We start from the raw sequence: 19,425 nt of genomic DNA, 5'->3' as shown, positions 1-19,425 counted from the left end.
GAATTGGTTATAGTCAAACTGATATAAAGGGCAAAACTCACATGCCAAGCATGTCTGAGTTCTAGTTCAGGTCTGCATATCCTACTTTATAGTATTTGCTAGTCTTTTGGAGAATTAACTGATTATATGAAAAATTATATTACAAGAGTCCCAGTGACACTAATGAATTCCAGCTCCAGGCAGTCATTACCATGTGATATCATGAATTATCTCATTCATGCTGGCATTGCAAAACCACGAAGCCCTCTGTTCTTGAGTGCTGGGGAGAAATCTAGGCATGGGAGGAAGACAGAAAACTGAGTCAGAAGGTAAATGAGCAAGATAGCCGAAATTAATGTTGTAAAAGGTTAAGTTCCTTTCTTGAATTTTGGATCCTTTAAGTAGTTTCAGAAGCAGGCAAAATAGTCTATTTCAAACTCTGGGTAAAACTCAGATGTTTTGCCATCTGCCTAATAGTTTTAATGTATTTTAGTATACAAAATAATTGATTTCAATAAGATTCACAACTTACAGCCCATAGAGACATTTTTCCCTCAAGTTTTGTCTAAGCTGGCCTTGAAAAATTAAATTTCTCATTATTTTTCCAAAGGGTAGTTGACATTTAGGAATTAGTTAGAAATTATAGTTTTATTGCTCATGTTATTGCAATGTAATGTTCATTTGGAGAGAAACACAATGTCCCATTTAAGCAGACTGCATTTAAATTGTCCATTTTGTTTTATTCTGAAAAGTATTTGCATGATGATAAATGGATAAAGAATAATGATTTCCAAGGAGACATTCTCTCTATCCTTGAGTTAGAAAAATGAAGGCCAAAGATGGAACAAATGGTCTGGGAAGATGCCATTTCTACAGCAAAAGAAGATACTGTTTTCTGAAGGATGTCTCCTTAGTAACAAATCACTGTCTGAGAAGGGATGAAGAACAACATGACTAAAAGGACTTAAATTTTGACCCAAATACTGGGGGTTTTTTGCAGCAGAACTATTACAGATGCCACAGCATTTCAATTTGATTGCTGAAGTCTTCATACATATCACTAACATTTTAATTTTCCATAACTTACCTTGATTTTCTTGTGTCAATTGAAGTAAGAAAGGAAACACTTTAAAAAATCTTCAGATGTGATAGTGCTCAACAGTCCCTGCAGATAAATAGAGTCAACACTGAATGCATTCAGCTGGAATTCAGTGAGAAAAACACCTGCAGAAGTTTTCCCTTCATCATTATGCTAGGTGAACATCTACTCACATGCACAGGTTTTTCTGACTTTTCTGAGAGACAAAGCTTCCACCATAAACATACCACCAGATCTGAGCTCCCTAGAAGGGAGCATGTCCCACCAAATATAGATGGGATGAGACCAAGAAACTTTCTTTGAAAAAGCAATCAATTTTCTTGAGAAGAAACACTGGGAAGTTCCATAATTTTTCTATTTCAATATCTAGATTATAATGAAATACCCTGTATACTTCTACTTCTAATAAAAGTATAAATGTATCACCATTACTAAAGGGAGACAGTAGATGACAGTGTCAGAAAATTAGACTCCAGATGGAAGGGAAGCTGCTATTGGACTTTCTCAAGGATTAATTTTTGGATGAATTTTTTTATTGACCTTGACTTAAAACCAAATATTTAATGCATAAAATTGGAGTATCATAAACACAAAAGGAAGATTGAGATATCAAATGAATAGACTACTGCTGTATTTGCAGGAATTCCAGAAGAGGGATCCAAGAAAAAATGGTTTTAAGGATAAATATCTGAAGATTATTAACAAGATAATTAACAATTAGGTCCTTATCTAGAAGTGACTGAGGAAGCCAAAGGCTAAAAGATATACTATTTGCAAATCACCATCTGGAGAGTAAAATTAATCTGTGGAAGGCTCAATGCTGTTGATGAGACTACACCTGGACTCCTAGGTAAACTCCCAGTTCCTTCCCAAAAGTTGTATTCACATTTGAATTAGTACAGAAAAGACATACTGTGACAAAAGGTGGAGTGGAAAACTTTAGGAAGCCAGGAGAGAGAAAGAACATGGATTAAGTGGCAAAGCAAACTGGAATGTGGTCTTTAAATACATGGGAAATACGTGTAGAAAAGAAGTGTCCCCTAAAGTTAAAGAACAGGACTGGTGTAAAAAGTAACCGGTCATAAATATGGTCAGGGTGGAAGTGATTGGAGATCTCTAGTCAGCAGTGGAGTTACTTTCAAGTTATCATTTAAGGAGCTTGGGAGAGGCTCTTTAGAGAAGTGTCTGGGTGGTGTTCTGTTCTGGGGCCCTCAGCAAAGACAGGACATGGACCTGTCGGATCAGGTCCAGAGGATCAGAGGGCTGGAACACCTTTCTTATGAAGACAGTCTGAGACAGCTGGAGATATTCAGTCGGGAAAGAAGGCTTCAAGGTGACCTTAGAGCAGCTTTCCAGTACCTGAAGGGGGCCTATAAAACAGCTGAAGGGTTTTGTAAGGGCATGGAGAGATAGGACAAGGGGGAATGTCTTTAAACTAAAGGAAGGCAGGTTTACCGATAAGGAAGAAATCCTTCATTGAGGGTGGTGAGACACTGGGAGAGTTTTCCCAGAGAAGTTGTGACGCCTCAACCCTGGAAATGTTCAAGACCAGGCGGGATGGGACTCTGAGCAATCTGGTCTAGTGGAAAGTCTCCCTGCCCATGGCCAAGAAGTTGGATCTAGATGAACTTAAAGGTCCTTTCTAAATTAACCCTTTCTAGGATTCTATGATTTTATGATAACTGGGATTATATCATAAGATTCTTTTGGGTCCTATCCTCTGTATCAGTGTATAGTTTTGTTTCCAAAGGGACAGGTCTTTTAAAATCATAAATCAAGCCTTCCTCAATGTTGGGAGAAGGCCTGGTAGATTTATATTTTAAAGAGAAGGAAAAAACCCCATAAACCTCTTCCCAAAAGGAGTTCGCCTTCTGCAGTTTCAGCTGTTAGCATTTTTGTGTTATTGATATTCTTTAAGGAGAGAAGATGAAAAATAATACAGATGTTGCACATCAGACTACTCCAGAGTTATCTGGCTAAAAAGAACAGAAATACAATAAAAAGAACAGAGGATATTTGTATTTATTATGGCTTTCTATGTTATTTCCTTTGGCTACATATCTGTCTAATGATAGATAACCCTTCAAAGCAATTTTAACTTTGTTTTAATTTAGATTTTAGTACAGACATTTATCTGAATTATCCAAGGTACTTGGATATGCATTACTGGACTGGAAAATTCATGTAAACATAATCTAATAAGATTTCAGCTGCTTTTTGTTTCCAGAAACAAGATATTCCACAAAGGAAGTTTATCTGGGAACTAGGGTGACCAGAGATAGCCGGAAGAGTGGTGACAAAAGTGAGCAAGGGACCTGCTATTCCTTGTGAGCTTTGTAAAGGTTGAAACTCTCATTGTTTATCTAACACCATCCTTAGTCACAATGTATTTTAAAATGGAGGTACATCAACCTTTTTAATAGCATTTTGTTAATCCTCATCACTCACTCCATCAGCTAACAGAATGACGAGGCTGTTTAACACAGATGGCTCCTCTCTCCTAGCAGCTTTAACCAACAGGCAAAGCAATGTCAGGCTCTTTCCAAAGGGATGCTGCCCAAGGAAGGGTGGTCAGGACAACTGTCACCACTCAGCTGGAAATGAGGATTCTGACATCTAATGAAAAGATTTCCACACCTCAGCCAGAGACTGTGAGCTCCTTATAATTCAGTGAAGACAAAAAGGCACTTACTAGATACCTACTTCATGAGCAGCATCACTTTAAAAGTGAGGATTACTCTCCACTATGGACAGATGAATTCCCATGCAGTGGACGACACTTCACCCAAGAGGACAATGGCAGAAGGTTTCCAGCTTTGAACTTTGTTGCCCAGCTGTGTGAAGAGCTGTGTTTCATGTGCTCAGGCTTGAAAGGTAGAGCTAGTCACATATTAGGAATTAAGTGATTGCTTTAAGCCACCTACAATAAACAGGTTTCATTCTATTGCACTCTTTAACATTTGCAAAGCACTTGATGCAATGGGAAACATCCTTCAGAATTTAAATTAGAATGAATAAATTTAGTGTTCAGAATAATTTTAATGAATATGACTTTTCCATTCTGTAATAGAGTCCCCTAATATTGCTGGCATGAAAAAGTAAAGAAATGAAATACAAGAGAGTTACAGACTTTAAGAACCTTTTTTTAAGTCTGTGTCACAAGGCTGGTGTCCTGCTAATGTGGTCATGGATTAAAATTTGCGTTAAGTGTTTACTTAACCCATGATTTTTACAGCCTTGACAAGGTACTCCTAGTTAATGCAACCCTTCCAAACTGCTGGTCTTCTCTATTTACAATAAAAGATTAAATTCACTAAAGCTACCAAGGAGTTGGAGATTTATGGACTGCAGCTCCAAAGTTTACAGGGAAAAGAAATAGAAGTATCATTTTCTAGGATTTAGTAATTGTCTATATATTAGTTGATCAGTAATTAATTAATAAGTTATCCTATTAAATACAGATTCCTACTAGATGACAGGAAATATGGATGAAGGAAGAGTGTTAAAAAATTTTATAAATAGTTGTATGGAGAAGACTGAAGGGGAAAGGGAACAGTTAAGATGTAGGACTGAGTAACTAATGACTGAGAAACTAAACCATAAAAGAACTGGTTCTGGGAAGTGATGCGAGGATGTTGTTTGGACTTAGTACAAGTTGTTGTGACACAAGCTGAAACAAAAAAACTATGCACTAACTTTAGAGAGGACCTGATTACGAATTTTATTTTTTCCATTTGGTAGCATCGATTGTACCAACCTTCAGTTTTTCTACAGAAGTCGACATTTATCCTTTTCTACAACCTCATCCACTTACATATAGTTCCAAGGTGAAAGGATGAGCATGGAGCAAACCATCCTCGAGGAAAGAAAAATTAAGAGTATTTTTTGGTGTTTCATTGCTGTGAAAGTTTTGGTGGTTCACAGAGGCTGGGATGGGCTGTTTCTCCCCGGCTGAAAGAATCAGTTTAGGAGCTGCTGATCCCAGAGGTTAGGTCTGTGCAATAGGCTCCTCCACATCACGAGCACATCAATGTCTTATATTGCAGACCAGCAGCTTGTGGCTTCAGGAACTGTAAATGGGACATCAGCTTTTTCTTACTTTGTCAACACAGCAAGAAGATGCAGAACAGACTCTTCTGAACTCGTGGTTTCATTTCCAAAGCACTGCAGACTTCTGTGGCTCCTTTGTGGTACCCAACAGGTGAAACTGTACCAGGACTTTTGCTTGGCATCTAAGATGGAAGATGCTATAAAATTCCTCCTCGGAGCAACGTGCAAGTTTGGCAGAACATTATGTTGAGTTGATTTTATACTGAATCTTCCTATACAAAGATCTATATTTCTTTTTTATTAGATATTTGTCATTTTGATCATGGAATATGAACAGATGTGTTTAACTTTCATGGCTAATGATCTCTTTGTTTCTGCTTTTAATTCCTGCCTATTACACTAATGGACTCAAATTAGTACAGTGTTCAAGAGGCCATTAAGCACTTCTATAGGACATCGAATGCTAATGGAAAGTTGGTATGAGAATTCAAGCATTTTGCTCTTTCACTAACATATTTGTAGTTTTAATTTCTGAAAAAATAGATTTCTGGTTTAGAAGAGTTCATAGACTAAAGGATGCCTTTTAAAAATTGTCATACAGCTTATTTTGTCATATATGTAAGAAGTGATTTATGAAGTGTTCTCCTTTGTATGATTACTGGAACATGATACTAACCTTAGAGTGGAAATTTTAAACTCTGGGCCTCTTGTCTGAAGAAACCAAACTGTTCCCTCAGAGCTGGGCAATAACATTATTGCTATCATAAATAATCATTGTAGGCTAAAGCAATCCTAACCTGGAAAAGTAAAGTCTGATAATAAATATGATAAGCTTTACTCTGAGCTTCCAGCAGGTAATCAAATTGTGAATTATTCTAATGAAACACAGGATAATGAGGAATCACATTTCTTGACAAGTAACTAAAACATCCACTCCTCCCTCCCCTTGGTTATCAATTTGGTGTCAGCCTGTCTACTATTTGGAAAGACTATCCATAACTCTTTACTACTGGCCAGCTGTCTATGGTGATTCCATATATGTGCCTACCAGCAGATGGTCACATAATAATTACTAGAGTTGCCAGGCCATTTATGCATAACTCCTTCCCTAAGCCACTGGCAAGAAAAAACATTTTAAAATTTTATCTTGCATGTGTTACTCAGAAGATGTACAAAGGAAATTAGAAAATTAAAGAAAATCTCTAACTGGAAAAAACAAAAAACCCAAGAGGGAAAAATGGAACCCAAAGTAATAAGAGCAGACAGGCACTGCTGAAATGTAAGAAGGCGTGAAGAAGGACACTCTTTCTGGGCAAGTGAAGATTCATGAAATGTCTGGTTCCTATAGGAGGTAGGTTCTTTCTGCTCCTGCTTCATATGTGCTACATTTACACACATTTCATTCATCCTAAGGTCCATAAATGATAAGAGAGGAAGTTGGATTCAGCCCAGTACAATAAAAACAAATAGAATGGTTTCTATAGGAAAGCAGTGAGTCCACTGCAGCTTGGAAGTCTATAAAATCTTTTATGTTATGGAAAAGGTGAATAGGTAATGTCACAGCAGAGGAACTCAGTGAGCTGCATGAGGCTAAAACCAAAAGTGTTTTCATAGAATATATGCTAACTTACAGCAATTGTTGTCAAAGAACAGTGGCCAGTCCAAAATTAAATAGATTCATAAAGAGAGCAGACAAATTTATGTAGAATGCTTTTGTAAGTGGGTGTGAAACACAGCCAGGTAGGGGAAATAATTGTCTGCAGTACTCTGGAACTCTGATTGACAAAAGCTACAAAGGTTTCTAATACAAGCTTTGTCCTTTATAGATCTGCCAGAGATTTCTTCTCTCTAATCTAGACATTGCCATTGCTGATTTCCTCATAGAAATGACAGATTGAAGAAAAAGGCTGTCCTTGATTTTGGGAGCTGAGGAGCAGACCTAGAACATAGCATAAAATGATGAATCAAAATGGTTATTGAAATGAACCAGTAAAAAAATAAATAGATTGAAAGAGCAGATGAAATATGAGGAAATTGTGAAAGGATTACTTCACACTGAAGCTACTTACAGATAAAAGACTAGTGGAATGACCTTGAGGAGGTCCAAAGAGACATGAATCAGTATTTCTGAATCCCACATGGAGGGCAGAGAGAAGCAAGGTAGAAGAAAGACGTGGTTAGAAGCTTGGATGAAGCCTGGAGGAACCTGATAGCAGTAGGAGGACCTAAGAAGAGTCTAATGCTGTACAAAGGTTTAGGCATGGCCTGGCCGAGCCCTGCTGGGCTTTCTGCATCAGGGACAAGAGCCTGAAGGAATTTCTTGGAGGAGGGCTGAGACCAGAAACATTATACAAGAGTTAGCCATGATTCATCCCATCAAACACCTGCTCCAGGTGCAGGGGCTGGAGGGAAGGCAACAGACACCTCTCTACCCAGCAGGGGGAAAAGTCTTCTGACTCCAAAACAAGCAGTGTGTGACACTGTGGGCATAGAGGAGAACTCAGCTTACCAAGGGTGGGAACATTCTCCCTGGTGGGATGACCCTTACCATGCACTTATGCTGTGCACTGAGAAGAGGCACTGAATGCCATTTCCTCAAACTGTGCATATTTGTCCTGTCAGGCCGCTCTGGAAGCAACCCACCCAAAGGAGAGCCTGGCCCACATGAGACCATGAGAAGGCAGGAGGCCACCAAGTGTGGCTAAACTCTGCTCTTGTGCAGCCAGGAGTGGCAAAAAAAGGTTGGAAGGTGACCCATGGCTGCCTTTTGAGAATTCACTCAAGTAAGAGGGAACTCCAGCTGAATTTGTCCTCCTGCTCCCACCTGTCAAAGCCTGTCCCACAGGACCCAGCCAGACTGACTGGATTTAGGGCCAGTAGGTCCCCCTAACACCATGGACCCATAGGAAGGGGCCTGAAGACTGAAGAAGGGCTTGTGATATTAGTTTCTGAGCCCATTGGAGGTGATACATACCTTGATACAGGTTTTGCAGGCCCTATGGCTGTTCAAGGGACCTATGGACAGTCACCTAAGTATTTGCAGAGAAAGATCACCTTCAGAAGTCTCTCAAACCTTTTGCTATTAGCATGCTTCCTCACTTTTTGGCACTGGCAGAGACACAATTTTTTGGACTAGGTGCTGGATCTGTGGAGTCCTTCAGGCGTGAAGTGAACTGACTCCCTCTTTTGCCTTCAGCAGTGAAATAATAAGATTTCTTTCTAGTCTGGGACCCCAGCAAGTACAGCCTGCAGCCTGAACTCACCACGGAGAGGATGAACAGAGCTCTCTTTCCTCCACTGGTCCTCGCTCTAGCCCATCAGTTTCACTTCTTTCTTAAATTGTTTCCAAGATAAAGCTGTTAAATGAGATAACCTTCATATGATCAAGCTTATTGGCAGCACTAGTCCTTGTGCACTAGTCCTGTAAATCAGGTCATACGGCATCAATCCCCTGCAGAAGCACAGGGACTTGGGTGGACAACAGGTACACATCTCCCTGGAATTCATGCAGTGAAGTTTTGTCTTCTTGTTCCCAGGGAAATCTAGGGAAGCAGTTCAATAGCAGCATTGCTGAGAAATTATTTCTCCCTAACTTATGTGTCAGCCCAAGCTCTTGCTTTCAGCCAGAATATGAGATTTTTACACTGAAAATATCTTCCAATGCTTAAAAATATGTTTTTTCTAAAAACATATTTCTTTTTCATATTTTTAGAAAAAATATGAAATCTTTTTTCTAAAAACAAATTTCTTTCTGTGGATGCTGCATATTTATTTTAAGCTTGTAAAAATGTGTCATATTCCAATGAGTTCAGCACAGCACACTTTCATATTTGAAGATGCTTGGACAGCTGTGCATTCAGTTTGCATGACATGGTTTTGATTGCAGGGGACCAAAGAAGCTGCCAGCAGCTTCCCCTGTGTCAGACAGAGCCAAAACCACGTGGCTCCAGGACAGACCAAGCCCCTGGCCAAGGCCATGTCGATCAGTGATGCTGGTAGCACCACTGGAATCACAGATTTAAGAACACGACAAGGGTGTGGGGGAATGTGCATGGAGATGAGAAAGAATGTGTGAAGACCATGGTGTGGCAAGGTGCCCCCTTACAGCCCATGATGATCCATGGTGGACCAGATATCCACCTGCAGTCTCTGAAGGACCCCACACCAGCACAGGTGAGTGCCTGAAGGAGCAGTGACTCTGTGGGAAATGTGTGTTGGCTCAGGCTCCCTTTCATCATATGAATCAACCGCACCACTTTGCTTGGTGTCACGTGCATCCTTGCTGAAGGGGCACTCCATCCTACTGTGTCACTGATGAACATTTTAAATAATATCTGTCACAGTGGGGACTTTTAAAGGGCACCACTTGTTAGTAGTTTCCAATTGGATGTTGAAGCATCAACAGTAAATCTTTGGATGTGGCCATCCAGACAATTTTTTTATCCATCAACAGTCCATCTATCAAACCCTTATATCTCCAATTAATTGGCAAGAATGCTGGGAGGGACTGTATCAAAAGCCTTACAGAAGTCCAGGTAGATAACATCCACAGCTCTTCTCTGTCCACTGTTGCAGTCACTTTGTCATAGGAGGCCATAACTTTGTTTGGGAACAATTTTCCTTTAGCAAAGTCCTGTTGGCTGTCTAATTACCTCCCCATCTTCAATGTCTTTCCACCTATCTTCCAAGAGGATTTCTTCCATGATCTTACTGGGCATGGTAGTGAGGCTGAGTGGTTGCTAGCTCCCAGAAGCCTCCTTTTTACCCTTTCTAAAAATTGGTGTGGCACTTCCCATGTTCCAGCCACTGGTGACTTTTTTTCTGGTCTCTGGGAGCTACTGTGTTTACAAACAAGTAATCCGAGGACACATAATACCAAAGGACATAATTCCAGTCAATAGCTTAAATGAGTAAAATCTAAATCAAGCTAACAGAATTCTTCAACTATAATCAGAATTCTTTAGATGTGGGCTAAAACTTTTATGTAAGTTTCAACATAAAAGATTTAAAACAAAACGAAATGTTATACATACATACATATATATATATATATATATATATGTGATGATTTTTTTTCAACAGACTAAAACTTTGCTGGTAAGACAGCTAAAGAGATGATAAAAACTGATAGTGCACTACAGAGAATGGACAATCTGAGCCATACCAGGTAAAGTCTCATTTCCCCGGCAGGGTTTTGGGGTTGTATTTACTGCTTGAGTGCATTGCCTGCTGTGTTCTGTGGCTACTGCAATAACAGATCCTGCTGGACTCTACTATAAACATTTCCGATCAATCAACACTGGCATCTTCCTGTAGCTTTGCTATTAAAAAGTGGAGGGAATTTTTTAAGAAAAGGCCATTCATGTAATTAAAATAATACTAATAATTTGTAATGAGCACAGTTTAGGGCAAGTCAGTAAAAAGCCTATTTTCTTTCGAAAGTTTGGGATAATGGGATGCTACTAATTGATAGTTTTAGGCCTCTCAGGTTTTTTTGCAGAAGTGGCCTGCTTTAGTGCATTACCAGCAGGTTGGCAATGCATTCAAGGCAGGAAAACACATGTATTAAATTGATTCTTTTTGTTTTGCATCAGTGAGTTCATCTGCATGGATGAAAAAATGTCCTAAACATGGTGATCGTAAGTGGTGCATAGTAAGGACTGGAAAAAACTGGTGTAAAAACCAACTTGTTCAAAATTTAGCATCAACTTCACTGGAACACCACGCTCTCAAGTTCAGAATATGTGATGTGACAGACTATATGAGGCACAAAATGTTTATGAAAGATGTAAATTAACCTGAGATTACTAATATTTATTTTTTTCTAACTGCAAGGATTTGTGCCGGAATTCCTGTAGCACTCATGCTTTTGTAGAACAAAATTCTTTTATGTACCAGTGTGATCAATCTTGAAATAAGCAGTGCTGCTGAAGTGTACCTGTGTAATTTTATATATATATATATATATATATATATATAATGTCTGCAAAATGTGAACAACTGAAGAATGTAACAGCTTGTGCTTTTGAATTTGCTGCAAGAGCTGAATTAATACAATTAATTACTCTGTGTTATCTGCTTGGTCACAAATTCTTCTCGAAATTGCATGTTCCTTTTGCTTTACATATTGCCCTAAGTACAGATAAGGATGCAGATATATTTTTCTTGTTCTTCTGGATGCTCTTAAATGCCAGTTCCTACCATCTTTTGAAAATGTGGCAAAAAGCAGCAGCAGCAGCTGAGGATGTTTGGGGGTGAATTATCTGAATATCTGAACTGATTGCTAAATGATTCAGTGCTGAAGTTTGTTATGTTGATAGACTTGACATTTTTCCATGTAATTTTCTTTAGACATGGACTCATAGTAGGAAGGTGATGGCATAATCAGAGAGTAAACTCCAGTTAAAGGAGCAAACACCCCAACTTTTTTTCTCATAGAGGAAAAAAAACATTTAAAGAAGGAGCAGGAACTATATGAATGCAATATGGTAATCTCTTGTTGCAGAGGAAAAAGTAGTATAAGGATTGTGGATTACAAGGAAAGCAACTATCAAACAATAGAATAAAAAAGTCAAAAAATAACCCAGCCAGAGTTCAGTTAGGATACGTAAAACTCACTTCCAATTAGCAACAAATAAAAGATTGCACAAAGTCTGGCCATGGGAACATCCCAAAAGTGGTTGATTAAAAATCCACAATGTGAGAAGAGGAAAGCAAGATTATTAAAAAACAATATTTATGTTTATTGGTTTAAAGACATTGGAACTCTGGAGGGTTAGAGTTGTCACATTACCCTAGCACTGAACTTGAACCTGCAAGAGTACAGAACTTCTCCCCAACATGTCCAGACCACCTGCATTATGTAAAACTTGTGGCAGCAAAATTTGCGAAATGTGGCTCAAATTTCAAAAAGCACTTTTCTCACCTCTGTTCGTGTTTTCAAGCTACCTTACTTTGTATATGCCTTTGTATAGCCTTCTCTTACCCTTTTCCTGTGAGAGGAGACTGCAAAAAATACGGAGCAATGATCCTGTGTGGTGTGAGTATAAAAGCATGTGCATCTTTGAGAGCTGGGTGTGAACACTGAGCAAAGAAAGTGAAGACAAGTGCAAGTATTTTAAGAGTAGTAATGCCAGTAACACCCAAGAGTGTGTCTATATTAAGCCTTAATTCAAAGCCAAACTTAGAGCAAATTTTTTTTTTTCGGTTCTTGGAACTGAAACCAGCATGGCAATACTATGTACATGTCTGATCTTTCACTAAGCAAACAACCCTAGTTTACTTTATGTTTTGGGAAGTGCATGCAGGCATTGAGCACTTTGGCCACCAAATCTTTACATGTGACAGCATCCCAAACCCTCATAAGTTTGGGATGCTGTCACATGTAAAGATTTGGTTCAAGAGAATAACCATTTACATTTTCTTGTTTTTCTCACTTATCTTTTTGTGACTTCTCCACTGGCCAAGGAAATAACACGGAGTGTTTCCACTAACATCAATTAGTGTGGGAGTGTTTTGTGTATATCAATTTGCTGTAGTGGTATATTGTGCAAAACTGCATGATTTCCCTTCAATTTGCCACATCCCACTGGGGTGATATAACTAGAGCTTTCCAGTAATGAAATATAATGAATAATAGTAAAACTTACAATTAAAAACTCACACCTAGTGATTTCTGATACTTAAAAGAAAAAGCCTAACACAACAATCCCAGAAAACAGCGCAAGACAATAACAGTTTTTACAGACAAAACAGTATTTCTTCATTAAATATCTATTTCTTGCTGCCATTTCATTTCCACTTTGTAAATTAATATGCTCAGGATAAAACCTAGAATTTGAAGGTAAAATTTATACAGGAGAAAACCCAGATTCTGCCTGCAAGTTTGCTTGCCTTATCCTCTTCTCAGTTTTTCTCAAAAGTAAATAATTTGGCTCAATTTTTAGAGCTGGAAACACAAGATTTAACCCCACTGTGGTCTTCTTTTTATCCTAATTTTCACACAATTCACTTTGTATTTAGCCTAGGTTCCTTAGGTGAAGTGTTTATGCTAACTCATCTGCTAAGGTTGCATGGGTAATTAATCCATGACAGAAGCTTCTCTTACACTATATGTATTGTAGAGGTGTTAATTAGATATTGATTTTCCTGACACTTTTCTTCATTTTAGCCTTTACAATTTCAGAGTTGTTATTTACTCATTTGTGTAGACAATCTTCTCCTTCATCATCTACACCAAGATGAGCAGAATAATGGGGTCCCTCTCCTGCAAAAATAGCCAGACAAAGCTGGAGGTGTTCACCCTGGAAAAGAGATGGCTCCTGGATGACCTTATTTCAACTTTCCAGTACTTGGAAGAGCAAATTTTTACATAGGCAAATAGTGATAGGACAGGGGGAAACAGACTGGATGATAGGAAGAAATTATTTATTGGGAGAGTAGTGCAGTATTGGAATGGGTTGCCCAGGGAAGCTGTGAATGCCCCATCCCTGGAAGCATTCCGTGCCAGGTTAGATGGAACTTTCAGCAACCTGGTCTAGTGGACGGTGTCTCTACCCACAGCAGGGGGTTAAGAATGAGATGATTATAAGGTCCCTTCCAACCCAAATAATTCTATGATTCTATGATTTTCTTCATCTATTTTCATAATAAATACTACTGCAAATGAGAAGTGTGGTTGTGGTAAAGGAGATGATAAAGTGAACATTTACCATAGTTAGCAACTCACCTAGAGCAGCCTTTAAAAAATTTGGGTTGTCTCTCTGAACCTATACCAGTACCTCCTATACCTGTAAAGCTCTGCTTCTGTGCATGCAACTTAGTGAATATGCTGCTGCTCTTCTTTAAATACATATATTACATATGTAGACACACTTTTCGCTACAGCTCAGCAGACTTGATAACTGCATTTGAAATATTTGAAATTTTTTCCATCTGTTTCATAGTCTTAAGAAGAAAACATAATGATTTAAGTGAAAGTGATTAGCTAGAACATGTGAATCACCTAGTAAACACACTCAGCAATTTACTCAAAGCAACAATTTCAGCCATTTTTAACTGGCCAGTCAATATATGCTGCCTGAGAAGATGCACACCCATGCAGTGGAGTTAGTCTTATTGAAAACAGGCTTTCTTCTTTTAGCCACATTTTGCAAACCTTTCAGAAGTAATTCATGCTCCCAAGACTGGATGGTTTCCAGATTGAAAATCCTTCATAAATCAATTTCTTCAGACTCAGTGGACAAATATAACTCTATTTTCTTTAATAATAGAATGGGAAAGTAATGCAAGTCAATGTGAAATAATTGACTAGTTAATTCCTTTTTTCTTCATTTTAGAATAGGCTTTTTCTGGAAGGACCTGCTCTGGTCTTTTGAATAGGTTGCTTGAAATCACTCTGATTGGATTAGCTAATTGAACATGACTAAATGATGAGTCAGACCCAATAGGAGTCAACGATAAGACACACTTGCCAGAAAAGAAAATCAGATCCTGGGAAGTATTAATAGCAATGTCATATGCGAGACATTGGAGGTGATTATTCTGCTCTATTTGCTTGTGGGGAGGATGCAGGTGATGGTAGTCAGCCTGGCACAGTCACCTTACGTAATGGATGATAACAAATTGAGGGGTCTGGAGGAAGCCAACAAGAGCAATAGAAGGTTTAAGCAGTATTGTCTATTAGGGAAAATTAATGTAAGATTATTATCTTAGTTACGTAAGGCACTTTTATTGTCATCTGTTCATTGATGGGAGGAGAAGTAAACAGCTTCTATCACAGCCATGGCTGTGTGTGCTCTCCTGAAGTGTGTGTATCTGACCCAAGGGAGCATCCCTGGCTTCCAGCTGTGGGGTGCAGGCTCATGGGTGCTGCCCAGGGCTCTGCTGCAGTGCTCAGCTCTACCATCATAGCACTGCCCTCCTTATTTCTGCCTCAGGTGTGGAAGCTGGAAAAACAAACTGTGTTTTTCCTAGGGCCACAGAACAGAGCGCATCTGTGCCTCACAGGGTGCAGTAGCTGACTCTGCATCAGAAAAGGTCTGTCACTTAGAATGTCTAAAGCAGCACTGAGCTTTGCCCCAGTTGCTTTATGGTAAAAGTCTCTTTTTCACAGTTGTACCTGAGACATGATGTCTATAAATAACTCAGCATTTATTTTAACCTTTTCTAATGTCTAGTAATGATGGATGCTTTTTTCTCTCCATTTCTTAGTCTTTTGAGAAGCTTCCACATGCATCTTTCCTAGTGTCAGTGCTTGAGATAATTTTCCTTACCTCAAGAAGATTACATTGAATTTCTTCATATATGAATCTCTTCTGTCTTTTTGCATGTTCAAGGGGTTTGACACCCTAGTGATTGTATCTCCATTCACCCCTTTCTGATACCTTCCCAGTTTTCCAAGGTCTCTCAGCTCATTTTCAAAGCAGTATTGGACTTGCAATGCACAGACACCCCCTTTCTAGCAGCTCTGAATTATTCTCTTTATTTTTCCCCCATGCAAATAAAGTAATCTTTGACGTTCAGCATTGCTGCTCTGTGTCCCAGACACTGAAATTGTTGCTGTGGCTTTGAGACAGGACAGTGAACTGCCTTGTGGACTGCAGGCACCTTAGGGCCAGGTCATGCAACAGAGGACACAGAAGGCAGATGCTGTATGTACAAGTATTCAGATGATTCATTCCTATGTTTTTGGGAAGATTTGAAGAAGAGATTACCTGCATGAGCTACCTGACTGGCATACACAGTTGTGACACAGACACAACAAAATGTTTTAGATCTCAGTTTTATTCTGACTCAGACCAAAAAAAGGAAGGGGAAAGAGTAAAGAGGGACAGTTTATAAAAACCATAACTTTTAAGAAAGGCTTGCATTCTATACTTGAATTGAAATCTTATTAATAGCAATGGAGTTTCAGTTATGAAGCTACACCATAAAGGCTAAAATTTCTTTAACAATATGTGCTAAAACTTACATACTGTCCTCCCACCATTAGTCTTTTACCTCAGGCTAGGTACCTTAGACACTTTTTTCTTGTGATTAAAGATGCTGGTTGACTGAGCCAGGATACTATTCCACAGTTACAGCAAGTTGGTTTGGAAAACAATGACAAATATGGGGACCTTCACAGTTCTTCATGTGAACCATTGATGTAATAAAAGAAACACACCAAAGAAATAAATACATTTGAAGAGAGAAAAGAAGTCCTAAGTAGCCTGCCAAGGACCAAAATCTTGCAGAATACAGAATGGCATCACTTTTCTCCCTTTGTTGAGGTAACTATGATTTATACTTGATGGAGGTCCTAGGCACTGTAAAAATGTGGAAAGAAGGAGACCAGAGACTCTTCCATCAAAACCTGATGTTGAATGCTCACTTTTATCTTTCAGCAAATATACAGGGAAAAAAATGCAGACAACATTTTACATCATGATAAAGTTAATTGTAATTAAAATATCTTTTAAAATATTCCAGCCCTGAATAATTTCTTTGCAATTTTTCATTTTCAGTGACATCTTGAATCAGTAAGTTTTAAAGTAACAAAACTGCATAGGAACAGATTTAACAGAACAGTGCAGATAAAGATGCTTCACTGTTTTGAAATTACAATTCTACTAACTTAGCCATATCTAATAAAAAAATTTCTCCTTGACCCAGCAAACCATCTTTTCTTAGGCAAATTGACTCCAAATGAACGCACAGCTTAATGAAATATATGACTGCAGTTTTTTTACTCTTTATAGAAGTTTTGAAGTCCAGCATTTATTTTTTTTGTTCTCTTAACAACTTCAGTTTTCCGTTAGTCAATTCTCACAGCCTGAACAAGGGACCAATATCTTTTGGAAATAAGAAGGTACAGCTATGACTTTCTATAACCAAATATGAGCTATATACATTGTCTTCCAGAGAAAAATATTTGCTTTGATTTTTTAAATCTCTACACCCAGCTTTCCCTATTTTATATCTTGCCTCTAGGACTGTGACATTTAATGGTATTTTGATAAAGTTTCAAAGATGAGTTTCAGAAATCAGATGTAAAAGAGCAGGCACTTTCCAGAACACATCCTATTTTCCCAGTGCGTCTTAGTAACTGTACTCAGGTCACTCTGATAATTCACATCATGGTTGGTTTGGGATCTGATTTGTATTTATGTATGAGTACAAACTGAATAGGTTTGTTTCCTGAAATCTCTGAAAGTGATAGAGGAGCCATAGTTTCATATTTGCTGTCAGCTCTAAAAGCTCTTGAAGGCTGATAAGAAAAGAATGAAGTTTTCCCTGGTATTGTTGTTCAGGTCAGATACTGGAGATTAGTTGTATTGAAAGCATTCTATGTGAAATACATGGAGAGGCAGTAGTTTTGCAACCACGTGAATAAAAAATTGTCTCCAAGGACATTACATTTTTTAAACCCTTTCTAGTACCAAGGGGTTCTCTTGAATCTTAACTGGGAGCTGGAAGAAATTATATGGAATTAAAATGGTGCCAAAGGAAAATAAAAAGCGTGACTAGTCTAGTGCCTTTCCCAGTGGATATCACAAAACAAAGAACTGAGACTAATCAGTTTAAAAAAGATCAGTTTCAACTTCCAGTATGGTGCTAGAATATAGGTATCTGTATCTTTAATAAAGAAAGGTTTTTTTGTCTTTCAAATGTTTGCAAAATGTCCTTAATCTCTGTTAACTAGAGAATATTTACAGAGAAGTACTTTCCAGCAATTGACTTAAAATTTCATTGACTGTTTCCCCATTCTGTCTTGATCTTTGAGCAATTGCTGACTAACTGAAGCTCAGTGGGTAATATAAGATTTAGGGCCTTTCAAAGATATCCTGGCCTCCAAAAATCCTGTCCAGTCTGGGATCTCACATTAGGCATTCCTTTTTTTGGCAGAAGAGACTGGTCTAGAGAGAGAAAAGGATTATTGCCCAGGCACAAGCAATGTCCTAGATAGTCCTCAAGGACTATCTATACATCAAAATTCCAGAAAAGATTGCTAAGTTTAGGGGAATTCTGCTTTAGCTCTGTAGTTTCAAAAAGTGTTATTTATAATTTGTATATTTATTATACTTCTTTATCTTTGGTCTTATGAGTTCCTAAAACAGCTATCCTACGCATGATGCATTTTTTGCTTCTATTTTCTTTATTCTTGAGGTTTAGCACTAGTATGTTTTTCTTGCTGTTTGTTTTGGGGTTTTGGCTGTTTGGTGGGTTTTTTGCTTGTTAATTTGAGAGAACTGAGTTTTGCTCAATGCAGTAAACACCTGCTTGATACACTATGGAATCGTTCATCCTTGCTATAATTATTTTTATCAGGAGTCCAAGGCACCTAATGAATAGTTATACATGATATAACCATCACTATAACCCCTCCATCAACTACTCATCCCCCCACTCCTGAAAGGAAAACAAATCTATTTGAGAAAGGTGGAAAATTGAAAATATTATACAGGCACTCTAAAAGCCCATTAAAAGGCTCTTGTCAGGTCCAGAACATCAACATGTCCCTGCCATCCAGATCTCTGTCTCTAGATTTTGACCTTAAATTTGATTTCACTTTTTTCATAGCTGAAAGTCCATCTGTAGTCAAAAGCAATGTGTTTCCATTTTCAGCTGCTAATGATCAATAATCTGGCTGAGCAAGTCTTACCTTTAATTGTACCATCACAGTTTGCAAGGTTATAATTTCCATTTTCAGATCACCCACTTTTATTTTGAAGATACTTGCTATGTAATTAGCTATTTCCCTTGTATCACCAACAGAATGTGATAATGAAAGTTGCCAATGGTAAATTTTCATCACTTCTAAGCTTCCAAGCTCCTTATTTTTTTCACAGTTAGCTAATACACTTTGCCAGCAAAATGAGTCCCATAATTTATTTGTGGGCAAAAGAATAGCTGCTGTTGAGTTATGGTTCACATCCCATTGCATAGAAAGGACTAATTGAAGCTGGTCAGCAAGTCTGCTCTTTTTGCTTTGGTTACTCCTCACCTTTCTGGCTGTGCCTTGCAGGAGCCTCACCCTGCCAGGCCCCCCGAACCCTGCCTGCACCACCAGCTGCTCCAGCAGCTTTTGTCCCTTCAGCTCCAAGTGTGTGCAGCATGGGACATGGATCTGGCTAGCAGGAAACTCTTAAGCTGCTTTATTCCTTCCCATGCCTTTGCTTGAAACTTGAAATACATAAAACGTTCTGCTCCTCTTTCTCTAATCTTTGCACGCCAAAGTTACGCAGAGATAGTTGACATATATTTCCATATAGTGTTTTATTTACAAACTTTCTCTTACTTTATGATATAGCTTC

General features: G+C 38.4%; 1 long non-coding RNA gene across 2 annotated transcripts in view; it reads left to right on the top strand.

Annotated features, from left to right (window-relative positions):
- Positions 1 to 19,425, top strand: part of LOC113458650 (uncharacterized) — a 66,720-nt gene that overhangs the window by 30,486 nt on the left and 16,809 nt on the right. The window lies entirely within an intron of this gene.

The sequence above is a fragment of the Zonotrichia albicollis genome, chromosome 2, assembly GCF_047830755.1.
Source record: "Zonotrichia albicollis isolate bZonAlb1 chromosome 2, bZonAlb1.hap1, whole genome shotgun sequence".
Classification (NCBI taxonomy): domain Eukaryota; kingdom Metazoa; phylum Chordata; class Aves; order Passeriformes; family Passerellidae; genus Zonotrichia; species Zonotrichia albicollis.
Note: the sequence above shows the minus strand (reverse complement) of the source record. Positions and strands in the feature narration are given on the sequence as shown.